Consider the following 16,064-nt stretch of genomic DNA (forward strand, 5'->3'; position numbering starts at 1 on the left):
GAGATAGCCTCTTCATCTGTCCCATGGAAGTGCAGGTCGAGGTAGTTGAGCATGTGCACCAGTGCTTCATTTAAAGAGTGGACTTAGACTTCTGCTCTCACGATTGCTGAAGAACCCAACAGTGGGACACCGGCAATCACAATCATAATCTATCTTGTGGCTAGTAAGAAAACCCCATTAAATGTGAAAATCACCAGGGTATAACAAGTAGCAGGATTTTCATAGGATTTTTTTTATTGCTACATTTGAAGTTCTTTTCCATCCTAATATGAAAAACAAGCAACTGTCTCACATAGAAGGTTTTTTTTTCTCTGGATCAATAATAGGTTAAACAGGGATGTCTGAATGAAACTTTAGATGGTAAGACGCTGCTTTTCAGAAGGACCACAGGACCCTTTTCCTCTTGGCTCCCTTTTTACACAAAGCATCCTCTATCCTTTTTTTTTGCATGGTCTCCATATAGAATTGTACCTTGGAAAATCTGAACTAAGAAACTTTTTTAAGCTTGTCCGATGCATTTTCTGGCCATTTCACCAGATTCCAACAGGGTGGAAAAAATCATCACTAGGGATGCGTAAGTCGAGTTTGTAGAACACTGGTCCAATGACCACAGTTGACGAGAGGCTGCAAACTGCTTCCTAACTGCCGGCATCCCTGGCACCTCTTCTAATTTGTAGGCTTGACGCCATTGTTGCGGAGTGACACAAACATGACGTTGCCCTGGAACTATTACTTAGAAAAGATGCCGGAAGGTAGGAGGCAATTCACTGGATTCCCATCCATTGGCTACGAACAAGGCCACTGGACCAGGGTTCTGCAAACCGATTTGCTCATCTCTGAACTCATTTCATTACCATAGGTGATCAGGTTGTGTGTATGACCGGTAAATATCATTCATAAAGGCCAAAATATCTCCAAGTCTACAGTAGTATTGGACATAAATAAACTGGGGTGAAGGATTGAAGGAAGAAACATGATATGAACATCTTCTTAGTGGTTTGTATTATTCTGTGGCTCCTCAGTGTGAACATTCCTAGTAGCCTACGAACTGAATGTATTATTAACCCAGCATTCTCACTGTTATCTTTCTACATTCATTATGTGTTTGTTTTCCTGATGAAAATTTTTTTCTTGGCCTGCTCACCATAGCTGCTCTTTTTTTTTTTTTTTTTTTTTATAAATCCCTGCAGCTAGCTGCTGCATTGTGGTTGGCAAGATGAGCGGCAATGCTTACAGCATGCATAGTATTGTTCCAGCTCTCAGACTAAATAACAGACATGGCTTATAGAAAGAAGAAATAATAAACTCCTGCAGCGACGAGAACTGGAAGAAAAACAAACTATATCTAATGGTAAGAATAAGAAGAGGTATAACCCGTACAATACAAGGAAAAATATTGCTTCCTGGCACCAGACAGGATGGTATGACATTTCACCATTAGTGAAATTAATGAAGATCATTATCGGTCACCATGAATAAAACTTGTAAAATGGGTAGTAGTAAAAAAAACGGACAGAGCTGCCTATGAAGTTTTTTATTTATTTTTTTGGTTGGATGGTTGGTTGGTACTAATGTTTTTTACCTAGACAGCTGATGTGGGTTGGTCCCATGTTTTGTCGGCCGCTATGCTATCCAAATAACTAACAAATAAAGTAGCACTCTGTAACACTATAGCATGCAAACATGAAATATATGAAATTGGAATTGCATTACTGCTCTAGAAAATAGATTAAAATTAAGATACTTAGCACATAAAATGGGCAATTCATGTGTAACTAGCAACCATGACAAGGCGATCTTCTTTGCTGGGAACCTAACCTAATGTGATTCCTCTCCTGGGCTGATAGCAGGATCCTACCTTCCCATATAAATGTAGGCTGTGATTAAAACCGCCATAGGCTGATGGGTGCAGTGCTCGGTCAGAGAGCCTATATATACAATCATCAAAGACTGACCGTCACTTCCAGAGAACAGGTGTGTACAGGTGCTTACTAAGGGTAGCCACCTCCATATGTATAACTAACAAAGTTGCACTCTGTAACACTATAGCATGCAAACATGAAATATATGAAATTGGAACTGCATTACTGCTCTAGAAAATAGGAAAAAACAAAGATACTTAGTACATGAATTGACCAATTCATGTATGCCCAAGAGCCATGACAAGGCGATCCTCAGCAGTGCAGTTCCAATTTCATATACTCTTAGTAAGCACCTGTTCACACCTGTTCTCTGTTTGGAAGTGATGGTCAGTCTCTGATAATTGAATACAAATGCTCTTCATATAGGCATCATTCACACGTCCAATTTTTTTCACGTACGAGTAAAACGGACCAAGTATTCTGATCAGAGTTTAATCACAGTGTTGTCCGGGTATCATCCGATTTTCTCGTACGCGGAGAAAGGAAGAAAAAAAATTCTCCACCTTCTCCATTCTGTCAGTTCGTAATGTTTTCTGAGTGTGGTACGATTATTTTTTCACAGACCTATTGACTTGCATTACCGGTTTTGATTTCGACCCTCAGATCAAATTCGGACATGTCTCTGATATTTTCTGCAGATCGCTTGGTCCGAGGAAAAAATCAGACATGTGAATTGCCCCATAGACTATCACAGGTACGAGTCCTATCCGTGAAAAACAAAGATTGGACAGCTGAAATGAGGCCTACGTGAAAATCGGACATCTGAATGAGGCCTTAGGGTTGATGCTACAGCCCTATCTGTGCAGAAAGAATGCTGCAGATGAACATGAACATCATTGTCTCGCCTGCATTTATTTGTAGGACGATGCTGTTTTACAACACTGCAGGCTGTATGCAGTCATCTTCTAGCACAAGATAATGGTAGTAATAATAATCTCACGTCTATAGTGCAATAGATTCCGCAGCGCTTTACATATCAGAAGGTAGATGAATAAACCCGGATCAGACAGGAAACAAATAAGATTATAGGAGTGGGGGTCCGGATCACAAGAGCTTAAAGCGTTAGTTTTGTAGCCATAAAATAGCAGCATCGTATGTATAAAGCTGAACAAGTCGCCATCCACTATCTGTGTGTGCATCATGGTGCGTTATGGGGCAACAACCAGGAGGATACTGTTCCATGAGGAATGCTCACACATCTGAAACTGAAGAGACCTGTATGTTTCTTGTGTCCAGACAAGAGCATTAAAGCATCGCTCATGGGACAACCACCCCTTTTAGTCACAACCCTGAATTAAATTGTAAAGATTTGGAACTGTTAATTGTTGCATTTTACACTTTAAATTGAATCTTTCACCAGGTTTTTGTTACCCCATGATGTAGAGTCAGAGACCCGGATTCCAACAATTTATCACTTACTGAGCTGCTTGCTGCAATTGTGATAATAGTGCTGTTTTATCTGCTGCAGATCTACCAGTGCCTGAATGCTGAGCTCTGTATAACCCCGTCCACATCACTGATTGGCAGCTTCCTATGTACACTGTACATCGGCAGAAAGCTGCCAATCAGTGGTAGGGGCGGGGTTATACAGAGCTCATGAATATAGAGGACTACATGGCAGGAGGTCTACTAGTCCCCTAGTGATAATCTTCTGCGAATAAAACAATGATTCCTTCAAGACTACAGCAAGCAGCCCAGTAAATGACACATAACTGGAATCGGAGTATCTACCCTTAAATAATGCTTCTCTCAAATTATGTGGCAAAACCTAGTGACAAATTCCCTTTAAGGAGTGGATAAAAAATAAAGGACCTTTTTCTCTCGATTTTATCAATTGTTTTGTTTGGCTCATCAATTTGCATGTGTGATTTCAATCTAAATGGAACCTGTCATCAGCTTTTGGCTTAGGAAGCCGATGCCATGCTGCTGCAGGTTGTTAAATACTAAATTCCATCATTTTCTTGTAAAAGCATTCCCTTTTGCTATTTTCCCTCATTTAATTTTTAAATGTAAGTCATCGGGGTGTTGCAGTAGCATGGTGGAGTCATTGATCCAAACTCGACCAGTCCATGCCCTTGAGAAAGCAATAGCGAAACACGAATCTGCCAATTATCGGGGGCATCTTTGGTCTTCGTGTACTACTGCACTTTTGATATGTTTTCTCTTCTAATGTTATCATGTTTTTGATGACTACTACTAGTTATCACGAATTGATTCTGTTTTTAGATGATAATATACGTTATGTATTATTATGTATATTGACTCCTTAATTTACTTATTTATTGTTAATTGTGTATTATATCATATGCATCAGCATTTAATGATTGCTGGTATATTAAGAATTTATGGTTATTTATTCCTCATGGATAGCATTAGGGTCTAGATAATGGTTATTTATAATTTTTTGTCATTATTATAATTCCTATATGTATTATTGCACTTGTGCTTCACTATTTTCTTATATATTCTGTGATGGTATGATGATATGAATAATTGATTTACATCTGATAATGGTTTACTTAGAACCAGTTATACCATGCATTTTTTATTAACTTATATGGCGACCAGTTTATTTGTTCAAAATGTTTTTATGATACTTGCATGTATATTCAAAAATAAAGTGATTTTTTTTATAAGCCTCATAGAGCATTTTTTTATGCTCACTTATATAGCGCCATCATATTCAGCAGCGCTTTACAGATATTGTCATCACTGTCCCCATTGGGGCTCACCTAAATTCCCTATCAAAATTACAAACAAGAAGAAAAAACGATCATAAAGCCTATAACTTCGTATATAAAGTATCAAAATTTATTAGAAGTCATACAAAAAACAGACATAGGGGGGAATATAGAAATAGCTACTGTGAACCAGATAGATCCAGCTACACGCAGTACAGCATAATAATCATTTTATGTAGAATAGTCACAAATTTGTGCAGGAACATATACTATATTCCAGTATTAAGTACCAAAGCCACAACATCATCATCAGGTGCCCCTAGATAGTAAGTCCCACTACCAAATAATAATATTTGTGCCCTCCTTCCTGTTGCCCTGTCCTCCTGCCTTTACCTGATGTTGTGGGTCTCACTGGTATGTATATTACTATATTATTATTTGGTAGTGGGACTTACTATCTAGGGGCACCTGATGATGATGTTGTGGCTTTGGTACTTAATACTGGAATATAGTATATGTTCCTGCACAAATTTGTGACTATTCTACATAAAATGATTATTATGCTGTACTGCGTGTAGCTGGATCTATCTGGTTCACAGTAGCTATTTCTATATTCCCCCCTATGTCTGTTTTTTGTATGACTTCTAATAAATTTTGATACTTTATATACGAAGTTATAGGCTTTATGATTGTTTTTTCTTCTTGTTTGTAATTTTGTTGATGTTTGCGATTTAGCCTTTATTGTCTGTAATTTGGTAGTCTTAAATGCAACAATATTGTTATATACATATAAAACCCAGTTAGGGTGTAATATACTACTGTTTCCATGAACTGTATCTGTAAATTCCCTATCAGTATGTCTTTAGAATGTGAGAGGAAGCCGGAGAAAACCCACGCAAACATGGGGAGAACATACAAACTCCTTGCAGATGTTGTCCCTGGTGGGATTTGAACCCAGAACCCCAGAGCTGCAAAGCAACAATGCTAACCACTGAGCCACCATGAGGGCATGAGAGGGATTTCATACAGGTTAGGGCTGACCTATTCATGCTAGGAGGATACAATAACTCTGGACTGGGTGTGTTTGCAGACAATGACTCCACCTTGTTGCCGCAATTCTCCGATGACTTAGGGTAGCTGATTAACATACATGGCACTAAAGTGTTAAAAACGTACCAATGAAATCGGCAAAAGGGTCAGTTTTTACAGGAACACTATAGCATTCAGTATTTAATAACCCGCAGCAGCTTCATATGCTGATGACAGTTTCCCTTTAAAGCAAATCTGTCACCAAATGTCACAATACAAACAGCATCCATTATTAAATAAATCCATGTCTGGTTATATAATCCTTCTATTACAATGAACTTTTTATGAGTCCAACTATAGAATGAGAGCGCTCATGAGTCCAAGTGTATTCAGTCTCTATCCACCCAGCCTCACTATTAGCTGCAGCTTGAACAGAGCAGTGTGAGATCTCAGCAGCAGGGGAGTCACTGAAGAAATGTCGATCAGGCTAGGAGGGAGGAAATTTAGTTAACTTTTCATAAAGAATTATAGAACCATTCTGACATCGATTGTGAAGCACCAACCTCATCAGCTGTTTGAGATTTATTTTTTATATATATTTACAGTACAGACCAAAAGTTTGGACACACCTTCTCATTTAAAGATTTTTCTGTATTTTCATGACTATAAAAATTGTACATTCACACTGAAGGCATCAAAACTATGAATTAACACATGTGGAATTATATACTTAACAAAAAAGTGTGAAACAATTGAAAATATGTCTCATATTCTAGGTTCTTCAAAGTAGCCACCTTTTGCTTTGATGACTGTTTGCACACTCTTGGCATTCTCTTGATGAGCTTCAAGAGGTAGTCACCGGAAATGGTTTTCCAACAATCTTGAAGGAGTTCCCAGAGATGCTTAGCACTTGTTGGACCTTTTGCCTTTACTCTGCGGTCCAGCTCACCCCAAACCATCTCGATTGGGTTCAGGTCTGGTGACTGTGGAGGCCAGGTCATCTGGTGTAGCACCACATCACTCTCCTTCTTGGTCAAATAGCCCTTACACAGCCTGGGGGTGTGTTTTGGGTCATTATCCTGTTGAAAAATAAATGATGGTCCAACTAAACCCAAACCGGATGGAATAGCATGCCGCTGCAAGATTCTGTGGTAGCCATGCTGGTTCAGTATGCCTTCAATTTTGAATAAATCCCCAACAGTGTCACGACCAAAGCACCCCCACACCATCACACCTCCTCCTCCATGCTTCACGGTGGGAACCAGGCATGTAGAGTCCATCCGTTCACCTTTTTTGTGTCACACAAAGGCACGGTGGTTGGAACCAAAGATCTCAAATTTGGACACATCAGACCAAAGTACAGATTTCCACTGGTCTAATGTCCTTTCCTTGTGTTCTTTAGCCCAAACAAGTCTCTTCTGCTTGTTGCCTGTCCTTAGCTGTGGTTTCCTAGCAGCTATTTTACCATGAAGGCCTGCTGCACAAAGTCTCCTCTTAACAGTTGTTGTAAGTGTCTGCTGCTAGAACTCTGTGTGGCATTGACCTGGTCTCTAATCTGAGTTGCTATTAACCTGCGATTTCTGAGGCTGGTGACTCGGATAAACTTATCCTCAGAAGCAGAGGTGACTCTTGGTCTTCCTTTCCTGGGGCGGTCCTCATGTGAGCCAGTTTCTTTGTAGCTCTTGATGGTTTTTGCCACTGCACTTGGGGACACTTTCAAAGTTTTCCCAATTTTTCGGACTGACTGACCTTCATTTCTTAAAGTAATGATGGCCACTCGTTTTTCTTTCCTTAGCTACTTTTTTCTTGCCATAATACAAATTCTAACAGTCTATTCAGTAGAACTATCAGCTGTGTATCCACCTGACTTCTGCACAACACAACTGATGGTCCCAACCCCATTTATAAGGCAAGAAATCCCACTTATTAAACCTGACAGGGCACACCTGTGAAGTGAAAACCATTTCCGGTGACTACCTCTTGAAGCTCATCAAGAGAATGCCAAGCGTGTGCAAAGCAGGTCATCAAAGCAAAAGGTGGCTATTTTGAAGAACCTAGAATATAAGACATATTTTCAGTTGTTTCACACTTTTTTGTTAAGTATATAATTCCACATGTGTTAATTCATAGTTTTGATGCCTTCAGTGTGAATGTACAATTTTCATAGTCATGAAAATACAGAAAAATCTTTAAATGAGAAAGTGTGACCAAACTTTTGGTCTGTACTGTATATATATACCGTATATATATTAGGTTCATTTAAAAAAATATCAAATACAAGCGAAAGAAAAAGATTGTAGCAGCAATTGTTTTCATAGAGCATAATTTAGGAGTACCAGGTAAGACGAGGGGTAGGAAAAATAAAAAGGAACAACAATTACATAAAAAACATAATAGTAAGGTGCTTATGTAAATTACCAAGCTTTTCATATAGAACATATGCCTATAAAAGTAAAGGGAATCTGTGAGTATGAATAACCTCCCCAAACCACATATATGAGCACAAAGGTCTTTGAAATGTAAATCCATCAGCATCTTTATATCTTCTATCTGTTGCTTTTGAGAAATTAGCATTTTCATCCAAATGCAAATGAGGCATTAAGTGCTCTGGACATGACGGAGCACTTAACAAACCGCTGCCTCCTGAGGTTGTTCCCTTCCAGCACCAGCCTCTTTAGCTTGCTTGATAGCTCATTGTCTCATTTCCTTGCCTGATGTCACACAGTGAGTTATCAATCAAGTCGTCATGAGTGAGGGTGGTTCGCGAGACATTCTAAGGGGCCCAGAACTTGTCATTTTTTATGACTATTTCATTTAGTACATATGACTTTTTCATTCCATTGATTCATTTTATCCCTGGAGAACAGGGAGGTGTAGAAGGAGCCTTCCATCTCTACAAATACCTGTGGAAAGCCATGAATAAAGATTCTCGGAGCAAGATTAAGTGGTGGTGTGACCACCGATCAATGTCCTCAACAATGCCAAGTAGACACAGCTTGGGATCTAAAAAACCTGAAGGTGTGAACTGGAACATAAATTGATGTGCATGCAAAATGTAACTGCATGTTCACACAAGGCCATTAGACAAAGAGAAACCAAAGACAAGAAAAATACCCAAATGATTAAAAGTAAATGTAAAAATCGCACAGTGCAAAAATAATAATAAATAATAAAGGGTATTTAGTTAACATAATTTTGATCAAAATAATGTAAAAGCTGTCCCGCCACGTCACGGCATCCCTTGTGGGACAGTCCTAACTATAATATTAAAAACCTTACCATTTGTCAAGTGACATACATATGGACAAGGACAGAGAAACTGGATCCCTAGTGCAAGCATAAAACCGAGGCAGGATCAGCGTCCCAGCCCAGACAAAGGGCGGCCACACCCTTTTATATGCACTCAAGCATACTAACTGCAAAGAAAAAACCTGAAGGTGTGAACTGGAACATAAATTGATGTGCATGCAAAATGTAACTGCATGTTCACACAAGGCCATTAGACAAAGAGAAACCAAAGACAAGCAAAATACCCAAATGATTAAAAGTAAGCTTGGGATCTAGTAGGTGAGCAAAACACATTCCCCAACACACCAACCTCTAGAATGACAGGATTGGAGTACAAGCCCAAATCTGATGTCTGAATTCGCCATGAGGAGATCCATAATCGATGCAGTCGGCCTAGTGAAAACTTTAATTCAGAAGGACCACAAATGATGTTCCTTCTAGGATCCTCATATTTTTAGAACTTCCTATGATTCCTGGTGTCATCTGCAACTTCCGATTTAGTGTCAGAACAGAGAGGACCATGCACCACGTCTATGTTGTTCTTCAGGTTACATCATATCTGTGTGGTTTTGGATTTTCATTTAATCATTTTTAATTGGAGCTTACAGAGATTAGTACTGCGTTGTGTTTGATCATTCTCATCATTACAGCTCTGTCCCCTTTATTGTCCCTGGGGTATCACTCGCTTCCCTAATTACAAAAGGGTAAATTCTGCAGTGTATCTGATGTGTGAGTAATGACTGCATTGTTTTCTCTCTGGTTTCAGATAACTCTCCTGGTCTCAGCGCTGGATGCCTGATTGAACCCTGGTAAGCTCTCCGAGAAGCTTTCTATTGTTATAATTCATACAAAAATTAGGACAATTTCATGTATTCATTAGATGAAAATCAAGCAGAAGAAACATTTTGAACTAATAAAATTAAGCAATTAACAGGGACTCCCTCAATTGATCACAGGATAGCCTGTTAATACAGTGATATTAGTGACAGATAAGGAAAATACTAAAGCATAGTCCTGCTACCCTGATTCTGCCAGAACTATATTATATACCTCACTTCCCGGGATTGCATTGCTCCTACCATTGTTAAAATGGGTTACCAGTAATGATGAGCGAGTATGTTCTGTTAACCCTTTCGGCGACCACACTCGGGTGCTCACCGAGTATCTTCAGTGTGCTCGGCCGTTATGTTTCAGTCATTTCGTGCTCATGATTTGCGACTGTTTGACAGCTTTAATACTTGTGAGCAATGCCTAAGAAACAGGCTTTCCTCACGTGTATTAAAGCTGTCGAACAGTCGCAAATCATGGGCATGGAGTGACTCAAACATAACACCCGAGCATGCTGAAGATACTCAGAAAACACCAGAGCATGCTCGTAAATATCGAGTAACGAGCATGCTCGCTCTTCACTAGTTGCCAGTCCTTAATCTAAACGGGTAATCTCCTTTCAAAAACCTTTTTCCCCATAGGCTCAGCTACCTGTATAAAAACAAACTATGCATTACTCACCCTCACCAAGTCCAGATATTTGTCTCTGCTGCTGCCTCATTCTCTGTTGTTTGGTTTTATAGCACTGCATGCTATAATCACCGAGTTCAGCGGCTCTTCCGATGTAGACTGCATGAACCACTGAGCTCAGTAATTGGCTGTAGCAATGTCAACTTGACATCACCACTGCATCCAATCAACCAACACCAGGACAGCAGGGGAGACACAGTGCTGGACCCCAGGAGGGTGAGTAAAGCTCAGTTTGTTTTATTTACAGATAGCTAAGTCTATGGGACAATGTTTTTTGGAAGGGGACAACACCTTTGAGGCCTGCTTTCTGTTACGTTTGTATGCAGTTTTGAAACACGAGAGAAGAGGAGCAAAGAGACGAAGACCCATTCGATTCAGAGTCTTTGCTGATAGATACGGATTACACTTGACAACAGGCAGTGTTCACCAACTTATCCAGAAAGGAGACCCCTAGTTGCTGAAAATTGGGAGTGATATTTGCATGACAAAATAATGTGAATGCCTAATAAGCACAAGTACAGTTGTCAATTTATCTTCCGAAAGAAAAGCTGTTGGTCTGAAAGTCAAAGGTGACACGTAGATTGAGGGAAAGATATCCACCACCAATAGTGATAATATGCTTCATTTGTCCCCCATTTTACATGTTGGAGGCCTGTTTAATTGATTGCCCACACTAAGGCTATGTGCACATGCAGCATTTTTGCAGTGTTTTTTTTCTGCAGCCAAAACCTCCTCTCTTGTCAGTAAAAACGCTGTGTTCAAAATGCAGGTTTTGCTGCATTTTTGCAATGCTTTTTTATCTTTTGTTTTTTTTCTCTACAGTAAATGTCTAGTAAAGTTAGTTTTGCTAATGAAAAACGCAGCAAAAAAAGCACTGCAAAAACACAGCAAAACAGTTTTTGCAGCAGTTTTGCACTTTCGTACTTTCGTATTGTTTTCTATGGGTAAAAAAATGCTGCAGAAACGCTGAAAGAATTGACGTGCTGGAGATTTAAAAAAACGCTGAAGTTCTGAAATTCAGTTAGGAAAAAAAAAGCGGGTGCATGAGATTTCGGACATTCATAGCGTTTGCTGACAGTAGATAAAAATGCCGCTTCTTATTTGCATAAAAAAGCAGTAAAAAGATGCAGCAAAAAGACTACATGTGAACATAGCCTAATATAGCTTTAGGAGAACACCCTATATGTGCCCTGTGTCTCTTTTGTGACAAAACTTACAACTTCTCTACCATCCACCATTTCCAACCATAAACATTAAATAGGTTTTTGATGCGGATGTCCTACCTACTTCCTCCATACCATAAAGCCATCATGATGTCATAATATGTCATCTGTATGAAAGAATTCCCAGACATTACAGGACCCACAACAGGGAGTATTTATTTCCACAGGCAATTGGGCAGCCCATGAGGGTGAATAAACTAGACATGTAGAAGAGCCCTCTATATCTCACATGTTTAAAGGGGCTGTCCACTACTCAGACAACTCCTTCTAAATCTCTGTTTCCTCCAATAAAATAATAACACCTATACTCACCTCCTGTGGCAATGCTGATCCAGGTGTATCTGCACTGGCTCTCCCAGGGATTGCATGACACTGTTATGTCACACGATCTCTGCGGCCAATCAGCTCTGACTTTACTCTCCTTTGGGTGTAATTAACATCTGGAGGAAGTGAGAGAACAGCAGCAGCTCTGACTTCCTCTGGATGTTTGATTTCTTTTGTCCTAAGGTGGAGAGAGTGAAGCCAGTGTTGATTGGTTCCAGGGATTGTGTGACTTAATAATGTCATGCAATCCCAAGAATAGTTACAGCACCGTAGGTGTGTATAGTTGTTATTATTTTACAGGGAGTAAACATAGTTATTGAGAAAGAGTTGTCCGAGTAGTGGACAACTCCTTTAAATCCCAGATCACGGTTGATCTGGATAATGGCAGGTAGACAATTAGACGTGCAGCTTAGGACACTACATATGTATAATCTTATAGTAGAATTTTTTTCACTAACCTCCCTATATATTCTATGTAATACGTATATTGCAGCGACTGTCTGTATTTGTTACATCAGTAAATAGTAGAAGACGCTGTTCTGGACTGATCTGTATCTGTGACTTGAAGATATGATCTCATTACTGCGCTGTCCACCTCTTGTCCTGATGAGAGTGGAGCGCCTTTGTGACTGCTCGCTGCCAGAATTGATTACTTGTCTTAGACATTGAATTTACTTTGATCCCAGTCTTGTACCTGTGGAGCAGTGAGAAGTGTATGCAACTTGATTCTGTCATCTGATTTCCAGAGGAGATTAATGCTATTCACCTACCTTCTACCCCTATGATATGTCTCCGAGTACAGACTGAGCCGCTGTGTGATTCTGTGTCTGTACTGACCACAATATGTGCAATGCTAGGCTATATTGGTTTGTTATGGAGACATTATATGGCCATTTACTGGCTTTGGGGAAACAATCTGATGACTACAGCGTCACTGTGATTTGACATTTTGCACTGTTCTGATACTAAAATGACACATTGGAATAAAGTCCTCTGTCCACACTGATCTATATCTCTGTGCGTGAATATATTTCTATGTCATATGATGCGATGGAGAATGACATACCATGATGGCACTGTGGCCTTTTTAGTAGCAGTACATTAGTACATTGAGTAAAGGTCTGACAGCGGCTCCGACATAGAGCTGGAAGCACTCAAGAACTAAGTAATGTGTAGGTAATGGAATGGGGCTATTATTTGAATTGTGTTTGTAAGTACTGTAACTGTTGTGTTGTTCCTCTGTTAGCGCATGATCTCACGTTGCATTTTTGCTGTGATTTTCCCTTGCATTTTAGTGCCACGTTTTACAGTAGCAGAAAAATAAATGAGATTTCTATAATCTCATCAACACGGTGCATTTTTCTTATTCTGTTTATTTTTTAGCGTATTTCAAAACACAGCTTGTCCATTCTTCCATCATTTTTGCTGTTTTTTTACCCATAAAAAAGAATAAAAAATGCATGTAATGTGCGCAGCTTTATTCCTGCTAAAAATCTGTGCTTTCCATGCAAAAAAAAAATGCTGCCAAATGCAAATGCCACCCCTGGAATTAGCTCCAAACCTTTTACCTGCTTAACTGATGATGGATTAACTAGGGAATAGCCCATGCAACCTATTAAAGAGCTTTTTAGATAATTGTCCAATTACTTTTGGTCCCTTGAAAAAGAGGCAGCTACATATTAAAGACCTGTAATACCTAAACCCTTACTCCAATTAGGACATGAATACCCTCAATTTAAAGCTGAGAATCTGCACTTTAAGGCCATATTGATTATATAAATGTATATTGAATATGTTTTGGTAAACAGCTAAAATGCCAAAACTTGTGTCTCTGTCCAAATATTTCTGGACCTAACTGTATATATACACATATACTGCAAACTGATAAAATGATGTTCAAGGAGAACATAAGACAAGCTTAATGTGCTTTCAGTGCAGCAGCCAATGACCGAACGGCAGTTTATCTGAATAACAGAGGTATTCAGGCATTGGGATCAGTGATCTGAATCTTATTAAGATCAATGGCTCAGATCCTTGTGTAGTATAGAGTTGCACTTGAGAGCATCCGTCTGACTTTGAAAGCCACCATATTGCTTGTCTATTGCTTCCAACTATGTTATCAAGGGTAACACGTTTATTTCCTATTTTGAGGGTTTATTTCTTGCAGATAGATTAATAGATATACATTTTTTTTTATTTCTAAGCATTCTGAAATCTGTCCACGACTCTTCCATGTCCTGGATAAAAACCTCTTCTGTAATGTTCTGTGAACCAGATGCACACATTAGCGCTATAAATCTGCCCCCCTGAAAGGAGGAATTAATAAGCAGAAGGCGGCATCTTGTTGGTGGCACATTGGCACTCTCATTGAGCTTCTTTGCCCATGTTTCCGCTTTTACCTGAGACAGTATACGTTACTTGAAAGATGTTGTGAATCTTGCTGAGTTGGTTTTCCTACTGTGCTCACATAAATATCTCCCAAGCTGTGCTGAAAATGCAGGTGCCGTGGGGCTCGCTGGGTTGCAATTAATGAGGATGGAAAGGTATTTATTAGAAGAAGAAAGGTAAAGGCGGCAAATCATTAGTCTTGTAGGGAGATCATCCATTTGTGCTCATTACTTCTTTTCCAAACTTTGAAAGATTATTTTGTGAAGTGATGTTATGACATTGTAGCCAAGAAATGCAAAGCGGCAGATAAAGATTTAAAGTCAAAACTTGTATTGTTTAAAGTGTTTAGGCAACAGGGTTAATTGTTTCTGCAACAAAAACAAAAAACATCCCATCTGTCATAAAGCTCGGTGATGTCACCAGCCAAAGGGTGGAGCTGTTTTTTTTGTGAAAGCCAAGAAATGGGGCGAGGCTCTCTTTAATGAAGCATTGCAGACATACATGTCACCTTAGCTTTTGTATTGTGTGCAGAGATTGTATACACCTAGTAAAACCCACTCCTTCTTCATTCTGTAAATATTTTTTGGCAGACACGCCTCAGGGTTATTCACACTTAATAATACCTGCCAAAATGCATGGCTGCATGTCACCTGTTTGTTTCTTCTGGATTATATGTGACGCGCCCCCTGGGACATATTCCTTTTTGAGGGGAATACCCGGCACCGGATCAGATGGGGGGTTGTAGTCTCCGAGCGGCTGTGACCCGGCCCCGTGCCCAGGGCGTCAAGCTCAGTGTTATGTGGCAGTCCTACAGATGTTATTAAGAGTTCTTTTGTGTCGACTACGCCACCCGTTGTGATGCGGTCACTGTGGCCGCCGCTGCAGCAGGGTCCGCTGAGGCTGATGGTGCAGGTGCAGCTTGTGATGATAACCCCCAACGGGAGGGGTATAGCCTCAGGGGGAACAGGTGCAGAGGATGGGGGTTGTGGTGGTGCAGTGCAGACGGCAGTGAAGACAGAGTCGGGTTATGCAGTTAAGGGTGTTTACTTACTGCAGATGTTGTACTGGTCACTCCAGCTCCGAGTGACCACCCGAGCCGTGCTGCGTCCACCAGGTCCTGGATCCAGCCAACCCCCAAACAAGTCCGGAGCGTGGCCCTGAGCTCTCCTTCTGTCCCGTTCTCTGGCCGTCCCCACCAGTGATCCACCTAGGTCCAGCTCCCTCGGGCCTTCTGTTGGGACACCCTTGGCCTTGGGTTCCCTGACCCTTCATGTGGTGTGCCTTCGGGGTGGATGTAGTGGGTGACCGTGGCAAACGCTGCCCACGGTCTCCGGTCTCTGGCTGGGGAATGTTTTTACCCCCACCAGCTTGGGTTCCGGTACCCTGATGCCGACTCTTCACCCGGGGTTTTAATTTGGGATCTTAGAGTCCTGTTCTTCTGTGCCTCTGGGTCTCTCTCTCTCCTCTCTCACTCTGGGTCTTTCCTTCTCCTCTGCTCCTGACTTGTTCTCTGCATCTGACCCTGTTCTTAGTTGGTGCCCACCTTATATACACCCTCTATGTGTGAGCTCAGGTGACCAGCACCCAATGAGCTCCTAACTTTACCCAGGCTGCTCCCCCTATCTGCCCCTACACTACTTAGGATGTACCACCCCCCTCCCACTCCAGCCAGGAACAGACTCGGTCGTACC

General features: G+C 40.5%; 1 protein-coding gene across 11 annotated transcripts in view; it reads left to right on the plus strand.

Moving 5' to 3' along the window:
- Positions 1–16,064, plus strand: part of MAP2 (microtubule associated protein 2) — a 304,763-nt gene that overhangs the window by 39,387 nt on the left and 249,312 nt on the right. For all 11 annotated transcript variants that reach the window (XM_073646562.1, XM_073646567.1, XM_073646566.1 and 8 more), the window contains exon 2: positions 9,687–9,729. The gene's annotated coding sequence lies outside the window, so the exon portion shown is untranslated. The remainder of the gene's footprint in view (positions 1–9,686; positions 9,730–16,064) is intronic.

Source organism: Phyllobates terribilis, unplaced genomic scaffold, assembly GCF_046119375.1.
Source record: "Phyllobates terribilis strain yellow unplaced genomic scaffold, ASM4611937v1 Scaffold_9__5_contigs__length_417890890, whole genome shotgun sequence".
In the NCBI taxonomy this organism is placed as follows: domain Eukaryota; kingdom Metazoa; phylum Chordata; class Amphibia; order Anura; family Dendrobatidae; genus Phyllobates; species Phyllobates terribilis.